Below are 11,905 nucleotides of genomic sequence, written 5' to 3' on the forward strand. Positions count from 1 at the left end.
CTTACACATACTTAGACTTTTAAACAATCACTTATAGAAACACATACTTATTCATACAGGAACTCTTTCAATCTCTCACTCTCACATATACTCACATATATACACCAATAGTCACATATACTAGTTTAAAACATATGTAGTTACTCATAAAGACACTATTGAGACAGTCATTCACTCACTAACACACCCATACACACACTCATCCACCCATACAGTCCTGCACACATACTGTGTTCAACACATACAAACAGTGAGTCACTCATTCATGCACCTATGCACTACGTAATACCCCCACCGAACCATGCAGACACTCAGACTGATACTCAAAAAACCAACTAATAACCTATATAGACACCCATGTAGCTACTCACCAACCCATGCAGCCACTTATACACAAAGTGAGAGACTGATACAGATATTTACATATTTAAACATTACTCACTAAGCCATGTATTCACTATGATACACTTAATCAGTCAGTTACACAATCAATTTTTCAAAAACAAATCATCCATTTAGACACTTATATACCCATTTATTCTTCCATCGACCTTGAGATATACATATATAAAACATATTTAATTTTCAGAATAACACACATTCACTGGATGATGTCATCAGTGATGTCATCAGTGATGTCATTTGAGATGTCATCAGTGATGTCATGAGTGATGTCACTGACCATGTCATGAGTGATGTAATATGTGACGTCATCAGCAGTGCATTGCGGGCGCGCGAGTTATAGTTAGCTGAACTAACTATAACGGGGGAATTTCAATGGTTTTGTACAAGTGAAAAGTCCAGCTAACTATAACACCCCTGAAACCTATGGTTTTTTCAGTGAATATATATATATATATATATATATATATATATATTTATTTATTTTTTCACTAAAAAAACCATAGGTTTCAGGGACGTTATAGTTAGTTGGAGATTTCACTCGTATAAAACCATAGAAATTCGGCCGTTATAGTCAGTAGACCTAACTATAACTCATGCCCCCGCAATGCACTGCTGATGACGTCACATATTACAAGCGGCTGCATGGCTTGGTGAGTAGCTACATGAGTGTCTATATGGGTTATTTATTGGTTGTCTGAGTATCTGTATGGGTGCCTGAGTGTCTTTGTGGGTGGGTGGGGGGTGTGTGACTCTGTGCATAGATATGTGAGTGGTTGTTTCACAGGGTGTATAGGTTCAAGAGTGCATATGGAAACATCTGTATGGGTGGGTGACTCTGTGTATGGGTGTGTTGGTGAGTAAATGGAGGTCTCAGTGGGGCATGTGTGAGTAACTACATATGTTTTAAAGCAGTATATGTGAGTGTCGGAGTATATAAATGACTATATATGAGAGTGAGTGATTGCAAGAGTGGATGAGTGTGTGTTTCTATGAGTGATTGTTTAAGAGAGTAAGTATGTGTTAGTATCTCTATAAATAAGTGTGGTGGTGTGTGTATGACTGTATAAGCAAGGACATGGGTGTGTGATAGATTTTTTGCATGACTGACAAGGTGTATGAGTAACTCTTTGGGTGAGTGGCAGTGTGTGAGTGTCTATATGGGTTTAGTGTCTATATGGGTTTATGAGTGGATATATCAGTGGCTGTATAGATGAATGACTGTGTGTATGAGTGACTGAATGGGTTAGTGGGTGGATGTGTGTGTAGCTGTATGAATCACTGAGCAGGTATGTACTAACTGCTATTGGTCTGTCTCTGGTTTCAATATTGGTGGTCTGTATTTTAGAATGGGTGTATGAAAAGTTTTATTAGGGTATGAGGAGGTGCATCAGATGATCATGTGGATGATGTCATCAGTGATGTCATGAGTGATGTCATTTGAGATGTCATCAGTGATGTCACTGAGCATGTCATGAGTGATGTAATATGTGATGTCATCAGCAGTGCATTGCGGGGGCGAGAGTTATAGTTAGGTCTACTAACTATAACGGCCGAATTTCTATGGTTTTATATGAGTGAAATCTCCAACTCACTATAACGTCCCTGAAACCTGTGGTTTTTTCAGTGAATTTCTAATTTTTTTAAAATTCTAATTTCTAACTATAACGTGCCTGAAACCTATGGTTTTTTCAGTGAATATATATATATATACACATATATATATGAGTTCAAGCCATGTTTCGCGTAAAACCTCTGCCTCTTAATGGTGGCAGGCTGCCTGCAAGGTCGCGACCCTTTAATTTAGGAAATCTAGCCGGAGCATGATGATATATATATATATATATACATATATACATATATATTATCTACTGGCGGTCGCCAGTAGATAGTTATAGTTAGGACTGAGTTTCCATAGGAAATCTCAAAATTCTATTTTGAATAACTTTGGCGCCGATTGACGAATCCTCGCGAAATTTTCAAAACTAATGGGGCGCTCCGCTCCTACCCTGAAAGTCTCGGGGTGATTCGTCAAGCGGGGGCCGAGAAAAAAGGGGGGGTCCCAAAACGCGTTTTCCCCATGGATTTTTCCATAGGGACTTTAGTCGCAGCCACAGCCCGAACGGCTGAACAGAATTACGTGAAATTTGGCAGAGAGGTAGCCATAAGGTCCATGAAGTGCCTTTTGCAGGTTTGGTGTAAATCTGCTCAGTATTTCCAGAGAAAATAGCATTTAAATCAATATATATACCTGTACGCGCGCAGCGTGCGCGCTGGGTGCGCGCACCTTGCCGTGCGCGAGCGCAATTCTGATTGGTTGTTAGATCTTAGTAAACATTCGAATCGGTCGAAACCAGGAAGTGTCGGCCGCCATTTTGTCTCTCGCACTCTGAGGGGGTGAAAAACAAATGTGGAGAACGTGAAAAGGGGGCAGGGTGGACAGTTCCTGACCCCTAGCCGTGGTCAGGGGGTCCCAGAAGGACCCCCAAGGCCCACATTTTTTTTTATTTTTTTTTTTGAAAAATCGCCGAGTGCGCGCACCTTGCGCGCACCACCCAAACGGAAAAAATTCTGCGAAGTTCGCGCAGCGTGCATGCACTCCCTAATTTTTCAAAAAAAAAAAAAGTATTTGGCCCTTGGGGGCGAAGTGCTCCGTGCCCACCGCGCGTGCACGGCATTAACTGCGAAAAGTGGCCGCGCGGTAAGCGAAGCGCACTGCGAGGCCACCGTGTGCACACCGCACGAACTGCGTAAAGTGGGCGCACGGTGAGCGCGCCGAGAAAAAGTTTTGTTTAAAAAAATATATTAATAAATACATAACTTAGATTTTTAAAAACCATACAAATTCACTGAAAAAAACATAGGTTTCACACACGTTATAGTTAGGAATTAGCATTTAAAAAACCTTGCAAATTCACTTAAAAAACCATAGGTTTCACACATGTTATAGTTAGCTGGGCATTTCCCTCGTAAAAAACCAATGAAATTCCCCGTTATAGTTAGTGCAGGCAACTATAACTCACGCGACCGCAATCCGCTGCTGATGACGTCAGATATTACATCACTGATGACATATGTGTCTTTCTGAAAAAAAAAAAATGAAATATATGTATAGCTAAAGATGAATGGAAGAAGACATGGGTAAATAAGTGTCTAAATACAGTGATGTAATATCTGACGTCATCAGCAGCGGATTGCGGTCGCGTGAGTTATAGTTGCCTGCACTAACTATAACGGGGAATTTCATTGGTTTTTTACGAGGGAAATGCCCAGCTAACTATAACATGTGTGAAACCTATGGTTTTTTAAGTGAATATATATATATATATATATATATATATATATATATATATATATATATATATATATATATATATATATATATTTCACTTAAAAAACCATAGGTTTCACACATGTTATAGTTAGCTGTACATTTCACTCGCAAAAAACCAATGAAATTCCACGTTATAGTTAGATCAGGTAACTATAACTTGCGCGCCCACAATAAACTGCTGATGACGTCACATAGTACATCACTCATGACATGGTCAGTGACATCACTCATGACATCAATGATGACATCTGAAATTACACATTGTGGATTGCGGTCGCGCAAGTTATAGTTACCTGATCTAACTATAACGTGGAATTTCATTGGTTTTTTACGAGTGAAATGTACAGCTAACTATAACATGTGTGAAACCTATGGTTTTTTAAGTGAATTTGCAAGGTTTTGTAAATGATAATTCCTAACTATAACGTGTGTGAAACCTATGGTTTTTTCAGTAAATTTGTACGGTTTTTTAAATGCTAAGTTATGTATTTATTTTTTATTTTTTTTTCTGGTTTTTCACTATGCGCACACCCTGCGCGCACGGTGCGCAGTCCATGCCGTGCGCGCCTCGCCTTTTTTTACGCAGTAACATTTGTTTTTTTCTCCCTTGTGGGTCCTTTAATTTATTTAATAAATGTGATTGTTACTTCTTTATTTATTTATTTTTATTTTTTTTGCCCTGCGCGTACGGTAAGCTTACCGTACGCGTACCCCGCGATTTTTAAAAAGATTATTAAATTTATTTTTCGTACTTTTGGGTCCTTCTTGGACCCCCTGACAAACACTAGGGGGTCTGCAACTCTCTTCGTTGCCCCCGTTTCACGTTCCCCACCTTTGTTTCTCAGTGCGAGAGACAGAAAATGGCGGCCGACACTTCCTGATTTCGACCGATTCGAATGTTTACAGTCATGTAACCACCAATCAGAATTGAGCTCGCGCACAGCACCGTACGCGTACGGTAAGCTTACGGTAAGCGCACGGAGCGCGCTTACAGATATATATATTGATTTAAATGCTATTTTCTCAGGACCTACTGAACAGATTTACACCAGACCTACAAAAGGCACATCCTTGACCTGAGGACTACCTCTCTGCCAAATTTCAAGTAATTCTGTTCAGCCGTTCGGGCTGTAGCTGTGTCTAAAGGTCCTATGGAAAAATGCATGGGGAAAACGCTTTTTGGGACCCCCCTTTTTTCTCAGCCCCCGCTTGATGAATCCCCCCGAGACTTTCAGGGTAGGAGCGGAGCGTAGCGCCCCATTAGTTTTGAAAATTTTGCGAGGATTCGTCGACCGGCGCCAAAGTTATTCCAATAGAATGTTGCGGATTTCCTATGGAAACACGGTCCTGACTATAACTATCTACTGGCGACCGCCAGTAGATAATATATATATATATATATATATATTCACTGACAAAAACATAGGTTTCAGGCCCGTTATAGTTAGAAATTAGCATTTAAAAAACCTTAGCAATTCACTGAAAAAACCAAAGGTTTCAGGGAAGTTATAATTAGAAATTAGCATTTAAAAAACATTTGAAATTCACTGAAAAAACCATATAAGGGATTTTATAGTTAGCCACAGCCCGAACGGCTGAACAGAATTACGTGAAATTTGGCAGAGAGGTAGCCATAAGGTCCATGAAGTGCCTTTTGCAGGTTTGGTGTAAATCTGCTCAGTATTTCCAGAGAAAATAGCATTTAAATCAATATATATACCTGTACGCGCGCAGCGTGCGCGCTGGGTGCGCGCACCTTGCCGTGCGCGAGCGCAATTCTGATTGGTTGTTAGATCTTAGTAAACATTCGAATCGGTCAAAACCAGGAAGTGTCGGCCGCCATTTTGTCTCTCGCACTCTGAGGGGGTGAAAAACAAATGTGGAGAACGTGAAAAGGGGGCAGGGTGGACAGTTCCTGACCCCTAGCCGTGGTCAGGGGGTCCCAGAAGGACCCCCAAGGCCCACATTTTTTTTTATTTTATTTTTTGAAAAATCGCCGAGTGCACGCACCTTGCGCGCACCACCCAAACGGAAAAAATTCTGCGAAGTTCGCGCAGCGTGCACGCACTCCCTAATTTAAAAAAAAAAAAAAAATGTATTTGGCCCTTGGGGGCGAAGTGCTCCGTGCCCACCGCGCGTGCACGGCATTAACTGCGAAAAGTGGCCGCGCGGTAAGCGAAGCGCACTGCGAGGCCACCGTGTGCACACCGCACGAACTGCGTAAAGTGGGCGCACGGTGAGCGCGCCGAGAAAAAGTTTTGTTTAAAAAAATATATTAATAAATACATAACTTAGATTTTTAAAAACCATACAAATTCACTGAAAAAAACATAGGTTTCACACACGTTATAGTTAGGAATTAGCATTTAAAAAACCTTGCAAATTCACTTAAAAAGCCATAGGTTTCACACATGTTATAGTTAGCTGGGCATTTCCCTCGTAAAAAAACAATGAAATTCCCCGTTATAGTTAGTGCAGGCAACTATAACTCACGCGACCGCAATCCGCTGCTGATGACGTCAGATATTACATCACTGATGACATATGTGTCTTTCTGAAAAAAAAAAAATGAAATATATGTATAGCTAAAGATGAATGGAAGAAGACATGGGTAAATAAGTGTCTAAATACAGTGATGTAATATCTGACGTCATCAGCAGCGGATTGCGGTCGCGTGAGTTATAGTTGCCTGCACTAACTATAACGGGGAATTTCATTGGTTTTTTACGAGGGAAATGCCCAGCTAACTATAACATGTGTGAAACCTATGGTTTTTTAAGTGAATATATATATATATATATATATATATATATATATATATATATATATATATATATATATATATATATATATAATTCACTTAAAAAACCATAGGTTTCACACATGTTATAGTTAGCTGTACATTTCACTCGCAAAAAACCAATGAAATTCCACGTTATAGTTAGATCAGGTAACTATAACTTGCGCGCCCACAATAAACTGCTGATGACGTCACATAGTACATCACTCATGACATGGTCAGTGACATCACTCATGACATCAATGATGACATCTGAAATTACACATTGTGGATTGCGGTCGCGCAAGTTATAGTTACCTGATCTAACTATAACGTGGAATTTCATTGGTTTTTTACGAGTGAAATGTACAGCTAACTATAACATGTGTGAAACCTATGGTTTTTTAAGTGAATTTGCAAGGTTTTGTAAATGATAATTCCTAACTATAACGTGTGTGAAACCTATGGTTTTTTCAGTGAATTTGTACGGTTTTTTAAATGCTAAGTTATGTATTTATTTTTTTTCTGGTTTTTCACTATGCGCACACCCTGCGCGCACGGTGCGCAGTCCATGCCGTGCGCGCCTCGCCTATTTTTACGCAGTAACATTTGTTTTTTTCTCCCTTGTGGGTCCTTTAATTTATTTAATAAATGTGATTGTTACTTCTTCATTTATTTATTTTTATTTTTTTTGCCGTGCGCGTACGGTAAGCTTACCGTACGCGTACCCCGCGATTTTTTAAAAAAATTATTAAATTTATTTTTCGTACTTTTGGGTCCTTCTTGGACCCCCTGACAAACACTAGGGGGTCTGCAACTCTCTTCGTTGCCCCCGTTTCACGTTCCCCACCTTTGTTTCTCAGTGCGAGAGACAGAAAATGGCGGCCGACACTTCCTGATTTCGACCGATTCGAATGTTTACAGTCATGTAACCACCAATCAGAATTGAGCTCGCGCACGGCACCGTACGCGTACGGTAAGCTTACGGTAAGCGCACGGAGCGCGCTTACAGATATATATATTGATTTAAATGCTATTTTCTCAGGACCTACTGAACAGATTTACACCAGACCTACAAAAGGCACATCCTTGACCTGAGGACTACCTCTCTGCCAAATTTCAAGTAATTCTGTTCAGCCGTTCGGGCTGTAGCTGTGTCTAAAGGTCCTATGGAAAAATGCATGGGGAAAACGCGTTTTGGGACCCCCTTTTTTCTCAGCCCCCGCTTGATGAATCCCCCCGAGACTTTCAGGGTAGGAGCGGAGCGTAGCGCCCCATTAGTTTTGAAAATTTCGCGAGGATTCGTCGACCGGCGCCAAAGTTATTCCAATAGAATGTTGCGGATTTCCTATGGAAACACGGTCCTGACTATAACTATCTACTGGCGACCGCCAGTAGATAATATATATATATATATATATATATATTCACTGACAAAAACATAGGTTTCAGGCCCGTTATAGTTAGAAATTAGCATTTAAAAAACCTTAGCAATTCACTGAAAAAACCAAAGGTTTCAGGGAAGTTATAATTAGAAATTAGCATTTAAAAAACATTTGAAATTCACTGAAAAAACCATAGGTTTAAGGGACTTTATAGTTAGTTGGACATTCCACTCCTACTAAACCATACAAATTTCGCCGTTAGAGTTAGTTCACCTAACTATAATTCGCGCCCCCACAATGCACTACTGATGACATCACATATTACATCATTCATGACATGGTCAGTGATCAGTGACATCACTGATGACATCATTGATGACATCTCAAATGACATCACTGATGACCTCATGCGGTGACATCATGCAGTGACTGTGTGTTTCTGTAAAGTTTAAATTTGTTTTATATATATGCCAAGCTGTATTGAAGAATGAGTGGGTGTCTAAGTGTCTGTATGGAGGATTTAGTAGGTACGTGACTGACTGTATAACTGAGTTATTAAATGTGTCTTACTGAATGCATGGGTTGGTGTCTAAACTGTGTGAATGTCTGTACCAGTCTGTCTGTTGTTGTATAAGCTGCTGCATGGGTTGGTCAGTAGCTACATGAGTGTCTATATGGGTTATCGATTGGTTGCCTGAGTATTTGTATGGGTGCCTAGGTGTGTGTGTGGGTTTGGTGGGAGGTGTGTGAGTCTGTGCATAGATATTTGAGTGGTTGATTCACTGTGTGTATTGTTTCAAAAATGCATGTGGAAACACCTGTATTGGTGAGTGACTGTGTGTATGGGTGTGTTGGTGAGTGAATGGATGTCTCAGTGGTACATGTCCAAGTAACTACATATGTAAAAGGCAGTGTATGTGAGAGTTGGAGTATATAAATTACTATACGTGAGAGTCAGTGATTGTTAGAGTGGCTGTATGGATGAGTGTGTACTGTTGTATCAGTGATTGTATAAGAGAGTATTTATGCGTTTCTTTCTGTTTGAATAAGTGATGTGTTGTGTGTATAACTGTATAGGTCAGTAAATGGAAGTGTGATTGATTCTTTGCATTACTGACTAGGTGTGTGAGTAACTCTGGATGAGTGCTGGTGTGTGAGTATCTGTGTAGGTGTATGAGTGTATATGATAGTGTTGTATTGATGAGTGACAGCATGTATGAGTGATTGTATGGGTGGATGTGTGTGTCGACCTAGGAACCAGTGACTAGATATGTTGTAACTGGTATTGGTGTGTCTATGGTTTCAAAAATGGTATTCTGTTTTTTGGAGTGGGTGTATCAAAGGTTATATTAGGGTGCGAGAATGTGCATCAGATTGTCACATGGATGATGTCATCGGTGATGTCATTTGAGATGTCATCAGTGATGTCACTGACCATGTAATGAATGATGTAATATGTGACGTCATCAGCAGTGCATTGCGGGGGCTCGAGTTATAGTTAGGTGAACTAACTATAACGGCGAAATTTGTATGGTTTTGTAGGAGTGAAATGCCAACTAACTATAAAGTCCCTAAAACCTATATTTTTTTCAGTGAATTTCAAAGGTTTTTTAATTGCTAATTTCTAACTATAACGTCCCTGAAACCTATGGCTTTTTCAGTGAATTTCTAATGTTTTTTAAATGCTAATTTCTAACTATAACGGGCCTGCAACCTATGGTTTTTTCAGTGAATTTCTAGGGTTTTTCAAATGCTAATTTGTAAATTTTATATCTATATAACCTTTTATGTTTTTCTGAAAATTGCATGTTTTTTATTTAAAAGATATTTTATAACTGTAATAACCTATAATTTTTTAAAAAATATGTTTTTATTTTCATTTTCATGTAAAGTCCTATGTCTTTTTTAATATATGTATTGGCGCTGGGGGTACGCACCGTACATACACGGGTGGGGGTACGACTCGAACGTACACGGGTGTACATACATGGGGGGTTCGACACGTACACGGGTGTACATACACGGGGGTACGACTCGAACGTACACGGGTGTACATACACGGGGGGGTTCGACACGTACGTACGGGGGCTGGGGGGGTGGTTCGGCGCGTAAGTACGGGGGCTGGGGGGGTGGTTCGGCGCGTATGCGGGCACATGTCTCCATGGTTGCAATGGGAGTTCGGTGCGGACGGTGTTTTTTCCATACGGTTGTGACATCGGATGCACGGGATGGATCGTACTTGCGCGGTCGGACTTCACTTTTCACGTTTGTACGGTAAATCGTCCGGGGAAGTGTCGGACACATTTTCCGACCCGAGGACGTGTGGGGAATTATTCCCAATGCGACTCGTATGGAGTTTTTCCCATGCGAATCGTACTTGGCAGTTTGTACGCTACTTGTACGATTTGTACGGTAAAAAGACCGGATACGAATCGTACGGGGATTTTTTTTCCAGGATCGTAATTGGCACCTCAGTCCCAGAGTTCTGTCAAGAGGCAGCGACCAGAAGTACTCCTGTGGGACGTCCAGTATGCATAAGCATCTAAAGACTATACATCCGAGACAATTTGCACGAGAACAATTGCGACGTGCCCTATGAGGCCTCACAAACTGATCAGGGAGCTGGTCCCAGCACATCTGGAGGCGCAACCTCTTCATCTCATGGACCAGATATTCGCACAGAGTTCGCAAACCTGAAACAGCATTGTATAAAATGCAATGCCATTTTATGCTGTGGGGAGCAATCAGTTGATGCTGTATGTTCAGCAGAACAAAACCATCACTGCATATCTTTTTTTTCAGTTGGAATGACGTTTTAATAACAAAAGTTTAAAGTTTTGTCTTTTTTTTTTATTTAGTTTTTGAAAAAACACCAAAAAAATCTTAAAATTGTTCAAAACACACAAAAAAATTAAAAAGAAAAAAGAAAACAGTTCTCTTCAGAACTACCTTATTTAGTTAAAAAAGAGAAATAACTGCATGCTAACATCTGGGTGATTACTAGAGTACATGCGTAGAGCATGATTGATTCTAAGAGTGCATCAGTAGTGAGAGGGAGATGGTTGGACTGCATGACTAATGTACAGATAATTGTAGGTCTACATGTGTTAGTGCCTGTGTTATTATAGGAGTACATGGCTACTGACTTGATGATTAGAGTAGTGCAGTGTGAGTGTATGGTGAATCTAAAAGTGCTTGGGTTTTGGCAGAGTGATTGCATAAGGACATGGCACTGTGTAGGTAATTGAAGGAGTGCATACGTAGTGACATGGAGATTAGTAAACTGTATAGGTAGCAGTCAAAGGAATGTAGAAGTGCATGAATAAGTGCCTGGATAATTGCATGAGTACATGTGTAGTGACTGGATAATTAGAGTACTGCAATGTGAGTGCATGGTGAATTTATAAGTGTTTGGGTATTGGTGCAGTGATTAGATAAGGACATGCTACTGGCTCGATAATTGGAGGAGTGCACGGGGAGTGACAGAGTGATTGCTGGACTGCATGGGTACTAACTGGGTAATTGGAGTAGTGAATCAGTACTGTGGAGGTGGTTTGTGAACTGCATGAATAGTGCACATCTGATTGTAGCACTACATGTGTTAGTGGCAGGGTCATTGCTTGTGTATATGCATAGTGACTGGATACTTAGAGTGTTGCAAGGAGAGTGCATGGTTAATTTATAAGTGCTTGTGCTTTTTGCAGAGTGATTGGATAAGGACATGGGACTGGCAGGGTGATTGGAAGAGTGCATACATAGTAACAGGGAGATTACTAAACTGTATAGATAGCACTCAAAGAACTGCAGCAGTGCATGTGTTGGTGACTGGGTCATTCCATAACTACATGGGTAGTGACTGGATGATTACAGTACTGCAAGGAGAGCGCATGAGTGAATTTATAAGTGCTTGGGTATTGACAGAGAGATTGGATTAGTACATAGTACTGGCTGGCTGATTGGAGGAGTGCACAGAGAGTAACAGGGTGATTGGACTGCATGGATAGT

The sequence above is a fragment of the Triturus cristatus genome, chromosome 2_2 (assembly GCF_964204655.1).
Source record: "Triturus cristatus chromosome 2_2, aTriCri1.1, whole genome shotgun sequence".
Taxonomy (NCBI): domain Eukaryota; kingdom Metazoa; phylum Chordata; class Amphibia; order Caudata; family Salamandridae; genus Triturus; species Triturus cristatus.